Source organism: Lampetra fluviatilis, chromosome 41 (assembly GCF_964198595.1).
Source record: "Lampetra fluviatilis chromosome 41, kcLamFluv1.1, whole genome shotgun sequence".
Lineage (NCBI taxonomy): Eukaryota > Metazoa > Chordata > Hyperoartia > Petromyzontiformes > Petromyzontidae > Lampetra > Lampetra fluviatilis.
In genome coordinates this window covers 385322-403273 of record NC_136315.1, presented here as the reverse complement: position 1 = coordinate 403273, position 17952 = coordinate 385322, and the positions used below count along the sequence as shown (strand labels likewise).

The window sequence follows — 17952 nt, the reverse complement described above, 5'->3', positions numbered from 1 at the left end:
GGCGGCTACACCACTGAGCTGGTAAACCCGCCAGCAGCCCTGGTGCATGCGTATGAAGAAACTATTTGCGTGTTTGTCACATTTAAGGGGGTCGGTGATTCCAGCAACTCTTGCGGCTGTACGGGTCGCGTGTTTGAATTACTCCCAGCATGTACGAACTTGCAATGATCGATTCCCTTGGCGCCTGATTCGATGCATTTGTCGCGAGCTTAAGAAACAGATCGTTATTCAGTGAAATCTGATGTATCTTGTAATCTGCTGCTGTCAATGCACCCCCTCCACCACCGAGTCCACTCGCCCTTAAATTAACACTCAGCCTGGCACAGCTGCTGCGCTGATATATTTTCCACTTAGTAGTGAATTGTGGCTGCCGCGCTGGTGTGCTGTTTCATGATTAGTGTCTTGCGCGCACCCGTGCGTCGCACTCCGTGCGGCGGCGTCGTGCGTTTGTTTGTGAGCGGGAGCCGCTGTCGTGATCCATCGTCGTAATTACGTTTTTTTGTGGCGGCGCGTCTCGCCCCGCTTGCTCGTAGTGTGCCGCATCCGATCGGTAATGGGAGCGAGTTAACAGGACATAAGTCCCCGTCCATGCACGGCTTGTCATAACTTGGCACTGCTCATGTTGTGCCCATTATTAAAACGGCATCTTTTATCTGCTCGGAAAATAATTTGCATGTTGACTCTGAAACCATTTCCGTGCCCGTGCTGTGCTTGCTTCGCTGTAAGCGGTGACAAATATCTCATTGCTGCAGTCGGTCGAATACAACTTAAGGGGGACTAATAGAGACCGAGAAATCCGCCACCGTCAGCATCACTGGCAGGGTCCATAGCCGTGGGTGTGTTTCTCTCATACCGCAGCGTTTAACAATTCTGGCAGTGATGTTTTTATTTTTATTTTGTATCCCTTGCTGGTGTGTGCGTGCACGTGTGTGTGGTGTCTGCGTGTGTGTATGCGTAAAGATCCCCGTATAGCCTTAGCGGACTGTAGGGGCAAGTGCTGTTAGTGGGCACCTATGAAGGCCGGAACGGTATGGTATGTGTGTGCGATTACATGCGTTTTGTAGTGGAGTAGTGGTGCAGTGGTTGGCACATTTCGCTCAGGATCCAGCCACCCGAGTTTCATTCCCACTCGCGGCTAATTTTCATGACGAATTTCTGAAACTGTCTTGGGCCTCCCCGAGGTCGACTCGGCCTCAAATGAATATCTGGTGCAGTGTGTAATGATCGCCACTGGGGAGACAAAGGTGGTCAGGTGTGGAGCTGGTCACCCACCGCCTCGTGTGCCATACCGGTCTAAATCTGTGCTCGCTAACAGCACTTGCCCCAACAGTCTGTTTAGGCTATATGGGGGGGGGGGGGGGGTTGTCTTTGAATCTATTTGGGTTGACACCTAGATCTGTTCCATGACCTCCTGCCACTGAGCCTTAGACACTTTGTGTCACGTGGCCTCTGGGCACACGTAGCCTGGCACAAGCACTGCGGTGACATCCCCATCACCTCGCAACAAATGGCGGTCTATTGTTATTGTTTGTTGACAGCATGCGAGTGTGCATGTGTTGTGTGCGTGCACCTGTGCATGTGTTATGCGCGCGCACATGCGCGGTATGCCTCCTCAGAAAATCATTAAATTTCACTTGCAGTGGTGCAAGAGACGTTGATTTGCATCCATAAAAATAATATAACATGCGAACATGACACATCCATGCGGCGTGTCCTGAATATCAAGGCTGGTCACTGTGCGCTTTATTATTCAATTGTTCAGGAGATGGCCAGGTATTCATCTCCATAATATTTCCATATCGGGCAGGAAATAATAAATGAAGTCATTTTTAAACAACTGAGATCTAATCCATGAGGCTGCAATAAAACTAATCTCGGAATATATAAAATAAAAAGTCTCTGCACAATAATATGGGGAAGACCACGCAATTAGGTAGGTAAGCAATTTGAACAAATGAAATCAACTGGGAAGTATCCCAATGCAACGTCATTTAAGTAATATTATTTAGAATGATTATTTCTGCACCTGCGATTCGCACGGTTGGCTACGTACAGTGCAAAAAAAGCTCAACATACAGTACATACAATATCACGCATGGAGAAGAAGAGAAGGACCTGCTCGCTGACGTGTTGTGGAAAGAAGATGGTCCATGGAGAGAGAGAGAGGCCCGATCGTGTGACCCCTGTATTTTTGGAGTTTGCATGTGTCTCTCTCCGTGGTCGTATGGATTTTTGTCTGGGTCTTCCGGTTTTTTCCTCCACATTTAGAAACATGCATTTTATTAGGCTGCTGTAAATTCCCACACGATAAGCCACTTTGTTGAGGTGTCATTTGTGGCCAGGTCGCTTGAGAAAGAATAGCTTGGTGGGCCTTACCTGGATTTCACAAATGTATTTCTACCTTTTGATCACACGCTCTCAATCGGGCCTGAGAAAAGCTTCACATGAATATTCTACACCGGTATCAAGGGTCATGTAATAGTATGGCAGATCTGGATCGCAATGATAGGAAGGGGTGAATAAGTGCAGGTTAGAAAATCTGAACTTGATCACGAAGAGGAAAGTTTTTCAATCGGCGCATATCGTGACACGGATCGTCAACACGGACACAGCGATGGACTCTCTCGTGACGTCTTTGTTCTCCGGAGGGTGGATAAGAGAGAGGGCCCTCTTACAAAGTGACTCCAGAAGTAGCTCTTGAAACATCAACTTGCGGAGTCATTCTGACAACGGAGCGGTGCGCACTGCTAAGCTGTGAGAGTTCTCTATCTCCTGACAGGACCCGCGGTGAGCACAGCTTTCATCTAATTGGCAATAAAGAGCCCAATAAAAAAGAAAAATGTAACATTTGCGTAATATGACGCACTGGAGCTGATCGTTTGTGCACCTTTGCCATATCCAAAATCCGAAGCGCAAACATTCCCAGCCGTCTAATTTAATTAAATTAGATTTTGCTGAAATGTTCTCATGCAATTACGTTAATTAAGGTCTCCCTTGCAAGATTACGACGTGAATGTCAACGGGCGGGCCCGTCTGGTGCCCGAGCGAAGGCCGCCGGTTCGTGGAGAGCTCCGACAGGAGGATGAGAGGGGCCTCCACTAATCCCGAGAACGCGCACGCAGCGAGCGTTCTGCTCGATTCGCCCGTCCCTTCGTCCGACCAATCAGTTTTCAACCAAAACCTTTCCCGGGGTCAATGAGATGCAGTGACCCCGGAGAGAAGTCCCCCTTCTTCCACTGCACCCTCCTCCTTCATGCCGGCATCGACGCCGGGGTTTCTCAACACCCCAGCCCTCGTTCACCCCCCCCCCCCCCCCCCGGGCTCCGTGATCCCCATCTCTCTGCCCGTACTCGCCGTCCGGATGCAAATGAAGGCGTCGTGAGTCACGCTCGCCCCGGTGATTCGGTGAACGAGGAAGCCTGCACCGCGGTGGGCCGCGTTGTCTTAGTGCAGCGCAGCATTTGCATGTGAACAGGGCCCCCACTTCTTTACACATCCCCCCCCAACTATGGTGTGAATGCATATCCCACGAGACCGTCTCTTCGTGTTTGTCTCTGTCCATCTTCCTCTGCATCTTGAGTCTCCACTTGCCTCTCTCCTCGTGTCCCCCCCTCCCCCTCTCTATCTGTCTCCCGAGGCTCTCGCTCTCCCTCCGTGCCTCTGTTTTCACCTCTTGTCAGTGGTCGTGTCTCTCTCTCGGGGTGGCACTTCGTATCGCCCCCCTCCCCCCGATGCCCAGCGTCATTTTGCTGACCAACATTTCCCCCGTGTAACAATGCGGAAATGTGTAACGTATCTTTACTCGATGTCCAAGCCTTCAAGGATGATGGCATCTCCGATTACGACGCGGTTCATAATTTGCAAGCCTGGTCTACTGCGAGCAATGTGACCGGATTAAAATCCACCCCACAATTTAACATTTTTTTAAACACAAAACAACTGAAACCTCAAAAGTAACAAGGGTGTCCACCTGTGAAATTGTGGTTCGCCAGGGTCTCGCTCGCTCGCGATAGCGATTCTCAACCGGCTGTCACCTGCTTCAATAGCAGACATCAATCTCTCGGCTACTCAATCGATCAATCGATATGTAATAAACACGGTACAGTGTGGTTTTAGGTAACGCCAGTGGCTGGAAATAAAACTGTTTGTGTGGCGAGAAACGTTTATGTTTGTATACACGTGTGCGTGCGTATGGTCACATCACCCGGAATGCACCCGAATCTCATCAGATCTCCGCGGCGGAGTAAGATTGAGCCTGGATCGTACTTTGATGGGTGGCCACCGTTCGTTGCAGGTGTAAAACGATTGTAAACGGAACTATATAATTTTTATTTTACCAGGTAAGGCCCACTGAGCTTATGTAGCTCTTTTTTACAGTGACCTGGCCACAAATGACAGCTCAAAAAAGTGGCGTATGCGGAAATGTTGAGCAGTCAACTCCCCTTAACGCAAGTTTCTAGATGTGGAGGGGAAAAAACAGGAGGACCCGGAGAATAATCCACGCAGCCACGGGGAGAGAGGACATGCAAACACAACATATACAGGGGTCCGGGTCGGGATCGAACCCACAACCTCCTGTAAATCTGGCGTGGTGGTTAACATCTCCAAGCCACCGCGGTGTTTTCGGCTGTGGAACGATGCGAGGTGGGCACCAGAGGGCAGGACCGCAATAGCCATCGAGAACTGTGCATCAGTGACCTGCATGCGTCTTGTCTCCTCGGCCCTGCGTTCATCCAACTCTGAGCAGCGTGGTGAAGTACAGGACAAATAACCCCTCACTCCGCCACGACCTAGGTTCAATGCCTGGCTACAGTGCGCAACCACGAACGATGGCGATGTCGCCACAGCGCACGGCAAATAATGTCCCGCGTCGCCTTGAGCACACGGCTGGGGGGGGGGGGCAAGCAGCACCGGGATGAAGGTCGTGTGGGTGGCCAGCACCGCGCTCGGCTGCCCTTTATTTGCCCAGCGCCGATGCATTGCGCAATCCCAGCAGGCGCCTCCTGGACGAGGACGAGGCTGAGGAGTCCGCCGAGCCTGCAGGCTCCGCCGCCGCAGCAGCAGCAGGGGCGCTACTCGCCACAGCCATTGGCCGCGAGCGGGGATCGAACTCGGGTCGCCCGAGCACAACTCCCTCCACGCCACAGGGCATCGCAAAACGAAGCAACATCGTAGCCACACGTCGTCCGCAAAAGGCACGGTCACAAACCCCGGTGTGAAACAAAAGCCTCGCCCGGTGGATTTTTTTTATTTTTGTCTGGGAGGCTATAGACGGCTGCTGTGCGGTGTGGTCTCGGGGCAGCATCAAAATGCAGATGCGGCCGATGCAAACGAGGGGGGGGGGGGTTGCTGCTATATTTAGGCTGAGCGATAGCGGCGGCGGGGATGGAATCATTCGGCCATCATTCAAGCCCGAGAGCGGGCGAGGCTGTGCGTCTGCGCGAGTGGATTCTCCTCCCTGGCGCGGTGGGGAGGGGATGCCGCAGAACAGGTCGGGGGGGATTCCGACGGGAGAGCCGCCGCCGCTGGTGATCGTGATGGGAGCCGCTGCGCGGCGAACTCGGCCACCAGAGTTAAATTCCCGCTCGCGGCCACCAACATCACTAGTGACGACTCATTGAACCGGTTCCTGGGCCGCCCCTCCTAGGTCGACTCGGCCTCAAATGCGGCTCAAATGAGGCTGCGTCGACCTAGGAGACTAAGGCGGCCGGGCGTGGTGCTGGCCACCCACCCCCTCGTGTGCCCTGTCGGCCTTCATAGGCGGTCGCTAAGCACTTGCCCCAGCAGTATGTTGAGGACATACCGGGGGGGTGGTATGGCATTGCGGATGACTTTGGGGTGCAGGAGAGCTGTATATTTGGGAGTTTTTGGAGCGAAGCTGAGGTGGGTGGGTTGGGGTTGTGATGCAGGATTGGATGACACATTGGCTGCTGGTGCTGTTACTGCTGCTGCTGCTGAATCTGTCGGGAGCTCTTAATGAGCTGTCTCATTAACATTCTGCCCAAGACACCGTGCTGGGGGCTTCCCTGCACAGATCGTGATGCCTTGGCATGTTACGCACGTATCCTTACACAACACGTGTGTGTGTCCACGGACACTGATGAGATTGTGTGTTGGCCTTGGCGTGAATATCATCACGACAGCGGGATCTATTCCTGGGCCACGGTTGCACAGTGCCAGCGGCAATCGGTGTTCCAAATTTCAAATTAAGTTTTGGATGAAATAAACACTGTGTGTGTGTGTGTGCACGGTGGCTTATTGTTTAGAACGCTGGTGTAGCGGTTAGCGCGCTGCGCTACGAACCTGGCCACCCGGGTTCGATTCCCGTTCACGGCCAACACCAGTGACGATTATCTGAACCGGTCCAGGGCCTCCCCTAGGTCGACTCGGCCTCAAATGAGTACCTGGTGCGATGTGCAAACATCGCCATTAGGGAGACAAAGGCGGCCGGGCGTAGTGTTGGCCACCCACCCCCTTGTGTGCCGTGCCGGCCTTAATAGATGCTCGCTAACAGCGCTTGCCCCTACAGTCTACTAAGGCTATACGGGGGGTCTTAGTCTTTGTGTGCGTGGGTGTCCTTGCTCCTGCGTGTGTTGTGTGCGCGTGCGCCGTTCCCATTTCATTGCATGAAAATGTTCCCGAGCGTGAATCCTCCGGGAGCATCGCTTTAAGTATGCGGAACGGGGGGGGAGAGGGGGGACAGTAGCGGAGGCCTCTTCTGATCCCACGGTCTCTCTCTTTATCGCAACTGTTATTTTATTTAGCAGGCATCCTCTAGTTTATTTCATTCTTATTTTCCTTTTAAGAATCCCATAACACGGCGCAGCAAGCGCTGCACGAGGGATGTCGTCAGCCCGGCGCGTTACCGTCTCGCAAACCGAGCGGGGGAGCGTTCCGAAAAGGTCACGTACGATTCCGTTTCAGAAAATGTCATTGTTTGGGTTTGTCCCCCTTTTATCTATCTTTTAACGATTTTGTAATTTGTTTTCCATTTAGACCTCTCTTTGCTTATCTGTGCTTTTATCTCCCATCTGTTTATGTTTTTGGGACAAAGAAAAAACACGGAGCTATTTTAAGCAAAAAGGGAAAATGATACCCTTTTTGTTTTTGTTGCATCTGAGGAGCATGTTCGTCGTCGAGACGGAGCGATGCAATGAGGTCGTGTGCAGGCGCGGCAGGTGGATCGTGCTATGTGGTGGTGACTCGGGGAGGCCTTCACCCAGCAGTGGATTGACCAATGGCAGACGATGGTTACATTGTCCGTAAAAAAAAGGGTTTGGAACAAAGCATTGGAAAATATTTCTGATCATTATTATCAACAACAAAGAAGTTCATAATACAAGATCGGCAAATTGAAGTAAATATGTCACTAGATATTAAGAACGACACATTGACAAAGAAGCACAAGGTTTTTTTTATTCTTGGCAACAGGAGAAGATGGAATGCGCTCCGGGCATCCCGCGATCAATCCTCATTCGCTTGGCTCCTAGTTTATACTCGTGAGAGAGAGGGGGGGGGATGGACAATACACGATCTCAAAGCTTGCGGCTACAAACACGGTCACCCGAGTTCGATTCCTGCTCACGGCCAACCAATCCCAGTAACCATTATCTTTACTGATCCTGGGCCTCCTCCTAGGTCGACTCGGTCTCAACGGAGTATCTGGTGCGGTGGGTAAATATTGCCAATTGGGGAGACAAAGGTGGTCGGGTGTGGAGATGGCCACCCCCCTATATTTTGCAGTGCCGGCCGTTATAGGTGCTCGCTTAACAGAACTTGCCCCAAAAGTCTGTTGCGGCTCTACGGGGGAGGGGGGGGGGTGACCTTTGTCTTTGTGTCCGCGTGCGTGCACGCCCGGGAGTAGTCACGTTGCGCGTCTCCACTCCGCCGTGGCGACCGACGGCTGAAGATTTCTGTCGCCCGGCGCGCGCCACGTGCCACGCGCCTGGGAAGGAGTGTCCCGGCTGGGAACGCCAGCCTCAATGTGTCAAATCGTGTGTACGGCACCCTCCGCTACGGTGCAGCCGCTCGCGAGCGTTATGTAGGCCACGCGGAGGGAGCGGGGGGGTGCCGAGAGCTCTGGACACGCGGCGGAGTTGGGGGTGCGGGGGAGGAGATGCGGGGACACCCGGTGGGGGCGGCGGTGGGGCGAGGGTGGATGAAAGGGAAGCTTTATCCTCAAAGGTCCTGGGTGCCACAACCAAAACGAGCACGGGTCGGATGATTTTTTTTGTTTCTCCCCGTCGGGGATTTTCCACAATTCGGAGGCCGCCGCCACACGCGAGATCTAAAACCATTCTCCTCGTGCCGTTGTCGCCGCCACCGCGGGGCAGGAGAGCGGCGTTGTGATTGATGGAGAATTCCTCGAGCGGCGTTCGTCATTCGCTTAACAAGGAAGATGCGTCCATGGGGTGGGGGGGGGGGATGAGGTGGGTGGCTCATTTGCGCGAGGGATGCTGTTTGGGGAGAACCCGCGCCAGATCGCGTCGCTCCACGTTCCTGCTCGCAAGGCGGGGACGTCGTTCCGCATCCCGTTTCAAGTGAAACGTCGTCCGTTGAGATAATTTTTTTAGTCGTACCTCCGATTTTGGCACGGTTGGCTACGTACGGTGCGAATGAAGTTCAACATACATACCTTGTATTATTATATATTTTTACCATGAGTCATGGATTCTGCCGTGTTGTTATGGGTTAGCACACCCGATTTGAATTTCTGACTTTGCCGTTTTGACCTCCCGGCGCAGCAGCTGAAACAATAAAAGTTTAATTTTTCGTAAATCATCCCAAATTGCATCTCAAGATGCTGAACATTACGAATCACATTTTAACGTAAATAAAAACAAAATTTTAGATTTGAAGTTTTCATGACTTGCAAGGATCCATACATACTTTTTGGTTCTTTCGGCAAAGTCACGTAGGTGGAATTTTTTTTTTAAATAACTAAATGAAATCACGACGTTTCGTGTGTTTCTTGTGTTGCTTCCGAAACGTCGTGATTTAATTTAGTTATTTTCATTTTTATTTTATTCTATTTTAATTATTTTATTTTTTTCACCGACGTGACTTTACCGAAAGAACCAAAGAGTATAAAAACAAAATCTGTCACTTTGTATTAAATCCTCCTACCACCTTCTGTCCACCCAGTGGTATAAATAGATGGGCCACAGGCAGTCGGGCAGGTCACGTGTGGCGGTGGGGTAAGACGTGGGAACCCTCACCTTGTCCCAGGTCACGTGGTGGTGGTGGTGGGCTAAGACGTGGGAACTCCCACCTTGTCCCAGGTCACGTGTGGTGGTGGGCTAAGACATGGGAACTCCCACCTTGTCCCCAGGCGTCTGGCCAGCGTGGAAGTGAGGCAGCAACACCCCTCTTTCGAGCACCCTCGAGTGGGGAGGGGCCCCTTCCACTCGGAGTTGTCGTGAGCAGGAAATTGCAGGGCTGCGCCTCTAACTTCACAGTAAACCGGAGTCGGAGCGCGACCCATAAACATGATTTAACGATTCGGGGTTGCCCCGGCAGCCGAGCTGATGACATGCGTTTCGCCGTGCACGCTATTTGCAAACGTCCTTTTCAAAACGCGTGTGACAAAATCAACCCGTAACGTTTTGATGCGCCCGATGAGGCTGTCCGCACAGCAAGCTGCGCATTGTTTGTGGTTGTTGTGTGCGTGTGTCATGCCCTCCAGGTGCGCGCGCGCGCGCGCGCGTGTTGGCGTATCAAAGGGTGTGCATCTATCACAATTGAAAGCATGTCCCGTTAGCCAATGGGCATGCAGGGTTTTTGGAGCTGCTGTTGCATCGAGTTTAAATTGAGCCCTGGGGTGGCGGGAGGGTGGGGGTTTGTGGGTAACGGATCGAGGTGGCACAAAGCACGGGGGGGGAGGAGAAGGTTGATCTCTGCAAGCTGACACAGCAGACGTGTATATCTGTCAGTCTTTTTTTTTCAACATAATTGACGTAACACAAGACACTCAACCCAATTAAATTTAATATGCGCCGTCTTGCAGATAAGCAGCGGGGGTCTGCCCCCCCCCCCTCGCTGACTTCTTGTGTGAATCTAAATCTTCATTATTGAGAAAAAACAATATGGTGCAGTGGTTAGCAGCGCGCTGGAATTGCAATCCAGAGATCGCCGGTTCAACTTCGATCTCCTGGTGCGGCCGTTGAATCAACGGTTCGAGTTTCTTAACAAAATCCTCTCCCCGCCAGCTCCGTCCGCCCGGCAGTATAGATTCGCCACAATTAGTCGATCGGCAGGACGCGTGTGGTGGGGTAAAGTGTGGGTACACTCCCACCTCGAACCAGAGCGCAGCGGGACCGAGATGTTAAATATCTTGCCTGGTATGCAGGAGGTCATGGGTTCGATCCAGACACTGACCCCATTGTATGTTTAGAGTTTGAATGTTACCTCCCCGTGGTCGCGTCGAGTTTTCTCCAGGTCCTCCAGGTTTTTTTCCCTCCCACATTTAGAATCGACATGCATTTAGAGTAAATGTATAGTATGGCTGTTATACATTTCCACATGATATAAGCCACTTAATTGAGCTATCATTTGTGTGGTCAGGTCGCCTCTGAAAAAGAGCTATATAACCTCAGTGGGCCTTATCTGGTTTAAATAAAATAACATGGTTTAGAAGTAATAGGAATAGTTTGCTCCACATGGAAGAGTTGCCTCTCTAGAGCTCCTTCCAATGGAGTACCCCTTCCACCAGCAGCGGCGTGGGCAGCCAGTTGCGGGGCTGCGCCTCTTTTTCAGGTGAGCGTGAGAGACGCGGCGTGACGATCATTTCAGCGGTCTTGTTACACCACTGGCGCCTCGAGATATACGCTGCATAAGAGGCGCGATTATAAATAATAAACGACGACGACGACGATGGTGGTGGTGGCGGCGGCGGTACCTGTTGATGCCGGTCGCACACACTTGTAATGCAATACGAGTTCAGGGCCTGTGAATGCGCTCAGCCTCGTCGGTTCCTAGAGGCTAAGCGGCGTGGAGCCTGGATATTGCTCGGATGGGTGACCACCATGCGCGAAAAGACGACGTGCAGGAGGGCATTGTGGGCAGTAGAGGATAGTGCAGCAACACCTCTTGTTGTTCTGCTTACCCCCCCTACCCACACTGACCAGTGTGGTGAAGTATGGTCAAATATCCCTCATGGCCCCCTACAAGGTGTGGGCTGCACGTGTACTTCCAGACCAGCAGTGGAGCGACCAAAACGATGCGCCGCACGTACGCATCGACGACTCAGTGGCCGTCGTATCACCTCGAGTTGTGTGGTGGTGAAATAAAACAATATACAGCCCCCGGTGTCAATCCACTGCTAGATGAAAGCCCCCCCCCACCCCCCTCCAGCCGTGGTGGTTGTATGACCATACTTCACCACGCTGGTCAGCGTGGGTTGGTGGAAAGGAGGAGGGGTGCACGCAGGAACGGTTCTGTGATATCACTCACCGCTGACATTGGCCAATGGCTTGGGATTTATCGCACGTCGTCGGATTTATCGCGCAGCGCGCCGCTACCAGTTCAATCTCAATCGTGTTGATATATTTTTTCGAGTAATTTTCGCGCTGAAAATTGGACCTGGGTGAATTAACTGGAAATATTAATTTATTTAATGTTTTTTTTATAATTGCCAGTGCCCAGGCTGAGACCATCAAAAAGCCAAGGCAGCGAGTTGAATTGCTTCTCTGCTCTAAAGAGCGTTGAAGCCGGTGCTCATCTGCTTTTTACAGCCACGAGTCAATGGTGGAAATCCCACGAATGAATGTATTACCCATGGCACAACCACTGTTGACCGTCGCACGCAAAGTGGTACCTATTTTATAAACCATAGAAGAATGATGGGACCGAATCAATCCCCCAACCAGGTTTCGAGCTGCTCGCTCGACCGCTGAGCCATGTGGCATCGGCACAATTGGATCAATCGCTGGTCCGTTGAGCCTGGACTCGAACCCAGAACCCGAGGAGGAGGTGCTCGCCTGAGTCACCCAGGCCCCCTTTCCACCGGCACTACTTTTAACTCCGCCGTCTGGGTTCTGCAGCCCGCCGTTGTATCATCCGATCTAATTTTTGAGGTCAGGATGGTTGCCATGGATTTTTTTGTCACATGGTGCTTGAGGATGTTTAAAAATAAAAAAACGAGCTGTTATGTGTAGGGCTCAAAATCGATGGGTTTAGAATTACGGGGGGTTAAATGTAAAATGTAACGATGTGGAGAGAGGCATTAATGGCCCTCTCCGTTAGGGGAAATTGCACGCGTCAGGTGGCCCGAGCAGGCGCCGTTTAATTGAATGATTGATACCGAATCACTTTGCATTGAATTCGCATTTAACGTTGAGCCTCCCGGGGTCGCGTGTGGGGCAGGGTAAAGGGATCGAGCCAACAAAACCAGGCCCCGGATTATTTCGTCCCGGTCAACCCAAGCTCGCCCCGGGAGCCCGGAGCGTCGTCTGTCAATGGAGATAAATCGCATCCTCGGGGGTTTTGACGATTGCAACTTTCTCCTCCTACGGACTCGACCAAATCCGTCATCTCCGAGCTCCACGTGATGTACGTGTGTACGTTGAACCTCTTTCGCACCGTACGTAGCCGACCGCGCTAATCGGAGGTGCGGTCCGGCCCGCGCATTTACGGGTGCGGGCCGGACTTCTCGGACGCACCCGTGAAATGAGATCTCATCCACCCTCCCAACAATCCGATTCCCCTCCACCCCTCCACCCCTCCCGTGCCCCACTGGCTCCCAATCCAATCGCAGATCCACTGACTCGCCCCTGCCCAGCTCTCCCCTCTCGTCGCACTCTCCTGCCTCTCCCCTCTCATCTCACTCTACTCCCCTCCACGCACTCTCCTGCCTCTCGCTCCCACAAACCGAGACTTTCTGCCGAATCCCTCAGTCAACTTTCGCTCAGTGGGAGGTCACAACATGTCCTCTGTTGGCCCATGCTGTCCGTGCTTTCTACTCCCTGCATCAGATAAATGCCAGCCTCTCAAGCCCTTCTTTGCTTCTACCCTGAGACTGACTGCCTCGACAAAATAACCATGTCCACCGTTTTTATACAGCATCTCGGCACGCTCTATACAACCAAATTGTATGCTGTTGTAACGCTGGATCTGTCTTTGCTTTTGCTGTTTAATCGGATGGAGCACATCAAGGGGCCGTAAAATGAGGATGACCGATATTGTCCCGGCTTGTTTCGTGCACACGCACCACCCGACAGATGCCCCCCTCTAGAATTGCAACTAAAATTCGTGCAGCTCCGAGAAAAGGAGGGAATCTGGGGGGAGTGGGGGAGCGGTGTGCAGAATCCTGGCGTTCTTTGCACGAATAAAATGACGTGTGCGGTAACTGCCCACTGGGGCACACTATGTAAGTAGAAGTAACTAAACATTGTCCCAATTACAAAACGGGAGCAGCGAGTTGCCCGTGAGCGGCAGTCTACGCGACCCCTTCCCCGCCATGCTCATTGACGGAGCCGCCGGTAATTAAACCCCGGGAGGATTTTTTTGCACGGGGTCCGATCGTTCGCGGCGGCGGTGGCAGGGTGGGAAACGCAAAGCTCGGCGCTGGCTGCAGTTGAAGACGCTCAGCATCCGCCGGTTTGATGCCACCGCCGCTATCTTCGCATTCCCCGACCTCGGAGAGGATTACAAAAATGCATCTAAAATGAAAAATTTAAGGGTGAATAAATAAACAAACGCGTGACCCTGACCGTTCGAAATAATGCGCTGCGGGAACATGATCTCGACAGAGGAGGCGTGGTATGTGGGGTGGGAGCGGCCGCTTGCGTAGCCACGCGGGGCTGCTATTACAAGAACGGATTCGACGATGGCGGTGGCCCTTTTGTTTTGTTCCTCAACTCTTTGCCCGGGTCTATCCGCAGTCCAATGCGATGTCACGTTTTACCGTTTGTGCTTCCCTAGTCACTGTTGGACTTTGGCTCTCGGGTTTACTGCATATTTCCCCCACAATGAATTGATGTGCCCAAAGAAAAGGATACATTTGTTCTCTGCACGGAGGTTCCATTCTGTCGCCAGTGTCACCCATTAGGAAGCATTCCATCGAGCGAGGGGTCCTGCCCAAGCCCACTTACATTGCGTCGTATGCTCGCCTGGAATTAAGATGCTACAAACGGGAGATCATCGATCACCCGGCGGCTCTGTGGGGGGGAGGGCGCTGGAATTTCAAAAACGCCGAAAAATCGAATAATGATTTAAAATGGCTTATTTTTGCACATTCTTGTATGACATCATGTTTGTAGCTGATTTATATATTTTTTGGGTGTTTTTTTTGTGTTTACCACTCGTATCTCGAACACTCTGCATGGCGCGATATGTATACGTGCAGCATTTTTATTGCTTAATTTGTATGTAGTGTATATAATATTTGATACTGAAATCAAGCATAGGCACTTTTTTTGTTGCCACAGTGGCCAGACTGGGCTACTATGCAGTACCCATTGCAAATTATGCTAATCGGTATGCAAATTATGTGCCGGCGTTACCCCCCTCGACGCTAAAGGGGGGGGGGGGGATACGCAACGATGTTTTGCAATGAGAGCAAATAATATATGGAGATCGTGACTGGATCATGACCATTCCTCCCGGATGAATCTCGAGGCTCGCGTTCATCGGCAGCGCGCGATTCATCCGTCCACTGAGCTGCACCCCCCCCTGCCCCCCGCGAGGGACGAAGCGCCGGTGTCGGCTGATGGGTGACGTTGGCCGGTGGTCTCCTGGTGGTGCCCCCCCCCCCCATGCTGGGCGTAACCCATTGAGGCGGTGTCTGTGCTCCCTAGCGCACAAAGACAAAGAACCCCCACGTAGCTCTTCATCGACTATGCGGGCAAGTGCTAATTTTGGCTGTCGTTCTTTCTGTGTGCCCATCTTTATATCCACGTGTCCATACGTCCGTCCATCTGTCCATCTCTGCCCATGTGTGTCTGCATGTCTTTCTTTCCATTTGCATGTATCGTCCATATGTGATTTAAATGTTTCGTGTCTCCATCGGTCCATCCATATGTCATCTGTTCATTTTTATGGCTGTGTTTGTATAGCTGGCTGCCTGTGCATGTGTCTGTCCGTCTGTAAATCACGATGCCATTCGTCTTTCCGGCAGTCTGTTCTTCATCAGTGGGCGTGCGTGTGTGGGTGTGTGCGTGTGTGGGTGTGTATGTAGGGAGCGGTGGCACAGTGGTTAGCGCGTTGCACTACGAACCCGGCGACCCGAGTTCCATACCCACTCATGGCCAACACCAGTGAACGATTACTCCCCTAGGTAGACTCGGCCTCAAATGAGTACCTGGAGCAATGAGTAAACATCACCATTGGGGAGACAGAGGCGGCCGGGCGTGGTGTTGGCCACCTACCTCGTTTGCAATTCAAACCTTCATGGCTGCTCGCGAACAGCACTTGCCCTAACAGTCTTGTTAAGGCTATACGGGGATCTTTGTCTTTGCACGCGATATGTGGACCCCAACGCGATCGCCTCACCAGGCCCGCCAAGCCCCATGGCCAGAAATCCGGGTTTTCATTTCTGGTCGAGCGCATCGTTGGCGAATCATCAAAAGGTTCGTGGTACCGAGCTATCGTGTGCCCCCCCTCCTCCTCCCCCTTAGTCAACTCAGCCTGAAAACAACAAACATCCAGTGCTGTTGATGTCAATGGGAGGGGGGGATTCAAAGAGGCTAAAACAATGGGGGGCGTTCATAATGTTGGCCTATGTTTTTAAGATATGGCGCGTGTAGCGATGTATCAACTTTATTGTGATTCTTCGGGGATGTTGCCAAGGTGATGGAATGGTCACCACACTGGACATGCGACTCCATCTCCTGGCAGGCGTGGCAGTCTCAACAATGGTTTGCCCTGCCGCAGGAGTGAGATTTGATTCTGGCATGTCAGGACCGTGAGGGATGACGTGGGGGGGGGGGGGTTCCTCCAGCAGTGGATAAAACATGGTGAATTGCGGCTGCATCCTCAAAGACAAGGAGAGGTCAACTATTACTATTTAACATTCATATTTTACCAGGTAAGGCCCACTGAGCTTCATAGCTCTTCTTCAGAAGCGACCTGGCCACAAATGATAGCTCAACGAAGTGGCTTATCATGTGGACATTTATAGCATAGCAGCCAAATACTCTAAACGCACGTTGATAAATGTGGAGCAGAAAAACTGGAAGACCCAGACAAAAATCGAAGCGACCGTGGGGAGAGCATGCAAGCTCCAAATACAGCAGGCGTCAGGGTCTGGATCGAGCCCACGACCTCCTGCGTACCAAGCGAGGTAGTTAACATCTCGCCACCGCGTGCCCATGAAACGTTCTTTGCGTGGGCTCACAGGGAGATCTTTGTTTCCGTGGCGGAGGAGTTTGGTGATGGGAGCGAGCTGCCGCGCGGTGTACAGTTTGCGTTTACACGCAGGGGCCACGGGGGGGGGGGGGCGGCGTTTCTTCAATTAAAGCCACCCTCCCACCTATTTCGCCATCATCTCTCGTAACAAGTGGCTCCTGCTCTGCTGATAATTAATATGACATGTTTCCATAGCATAGGCGTCACATGTACGGGGCTGTTTCCAATGGTAAATACCTGGTAGGCCTTTTAAGCTTTTTGTTGAAACACGCTACAACGCCAGAGACCTCCGCCAGTGACCTCCGGTTCGATTCCTGACCTCGCCACTCTCTTCCCGATTATCACAGTTCATGGTCGCAACTTTATGCAAGAATATCTATTTTTCTGTTAGAATGCGGAGCTTCTCATGACTACACGGATTACGTAAACCGATTGCATTCATCATGTCATCACCATTAGCCATGATCTATCCACTGCTGAATGAAGGACTCCCAAAGCCATCACCATGTCTCCTCCTTAGGTCCTGCGGTGTAACAATCCATCTATTTTGGCTCCTGCACTCGAGCTGCATTCATCCATCGCCCCTGCATCTTGAGAGCGGTCCCCTACTTTGACTGCTCACTCTCTAATTCGTCTCGACTGCCAGCCATCATCCCTCCTAACGACGCCTGCTTCCCCGGGGACCCCCCCTTACTTTTCTAAATGACGTCTCGAAATGGCGCACGTTTCTCTAAGCGACATCTTCCTCTCCCTGTACATCAGTGCACTTCCAAGCATGCACCTCTCCGTGCTTCTTCGCACACTTATCCGGCCCACAACCTTTCGCAATAAGAATCGGAACTTTTGACTCTCTCAGGGTCAACTCGGCCTTGAATAATGACTCCAGCGTGGAGTTGCGTCACCACCATCAGGAGTGGGAAGAGGAAGGCGACCGCACCACTTTGCCCCCGCCGCCCACTTGTGTGCCGTTCTGGCCTTAATGGGTGCTCGCCCTTGGGCCTTTAAACGGGCGGTCGTCAAAGGCGGTGATTGGGGGAGATCTTTGTGCTCGTGAGAGTGGGACGCAGGAGGCTGTGTGGGTGGACGTGAGATGAGCGGATGGATCAGTGCTGGCTGATTCATGTGGTGGGTGGGTGGCGGTGGTGGTGGAAGTGCTTTTTGCGAGATTTTTTTCTTTTTCATTTTTATTTCTGCAAAGTGCAATTGCCTTAGCATGAGCGTGGAAAATTCACCCCGAGACTTTTTTCCCTCGTGTGCCTCCGATTAGTCGGGCCTACAGGAACGTGTGCGTTCTCGCACACACTCACGCGTGACTTGCACAGAGACGGTACGCTGGTGGGAGAGAGTGCTGTTCGCGAGCGCCCATTAAGGCCAGCATGGCACGAGGAGGTGGGTGGCCAGGATGTCGTGGGTTCGATCCCGACCCTGACGCCTGCTGTATATTTGGAGTTGGCATGTTTTCTCTCTCCCCGTGGTAGCGTTGATTTTTCTCCGGGTCCCACGGGTTTTTTCCCTCCACATTTTGAATCGTAATACGCTTCGAGAATTTTTGCTGCTTTAAATTTCCACGTGATAAGCCATTTCAGTGAGCGGTCACTGAAACAGCGC

General features: G+C 52.1%; 1 protein-coding gene across 3 annotated transcripts in view; it reads left to right on the top strand.

Annotated features, from left to right (window-relative positions):
- The window catches only part of LOC144946406 (calcium/calmodulin-dependent protein kinase type II delta chain-like), a 96397-nt gene that overhangs the window by 33616 nt on the left and 44829 nt on the right, over positions 1-17952 (top strand). The gene's annotated exons all lie outside the window — the stretch shown is intronic.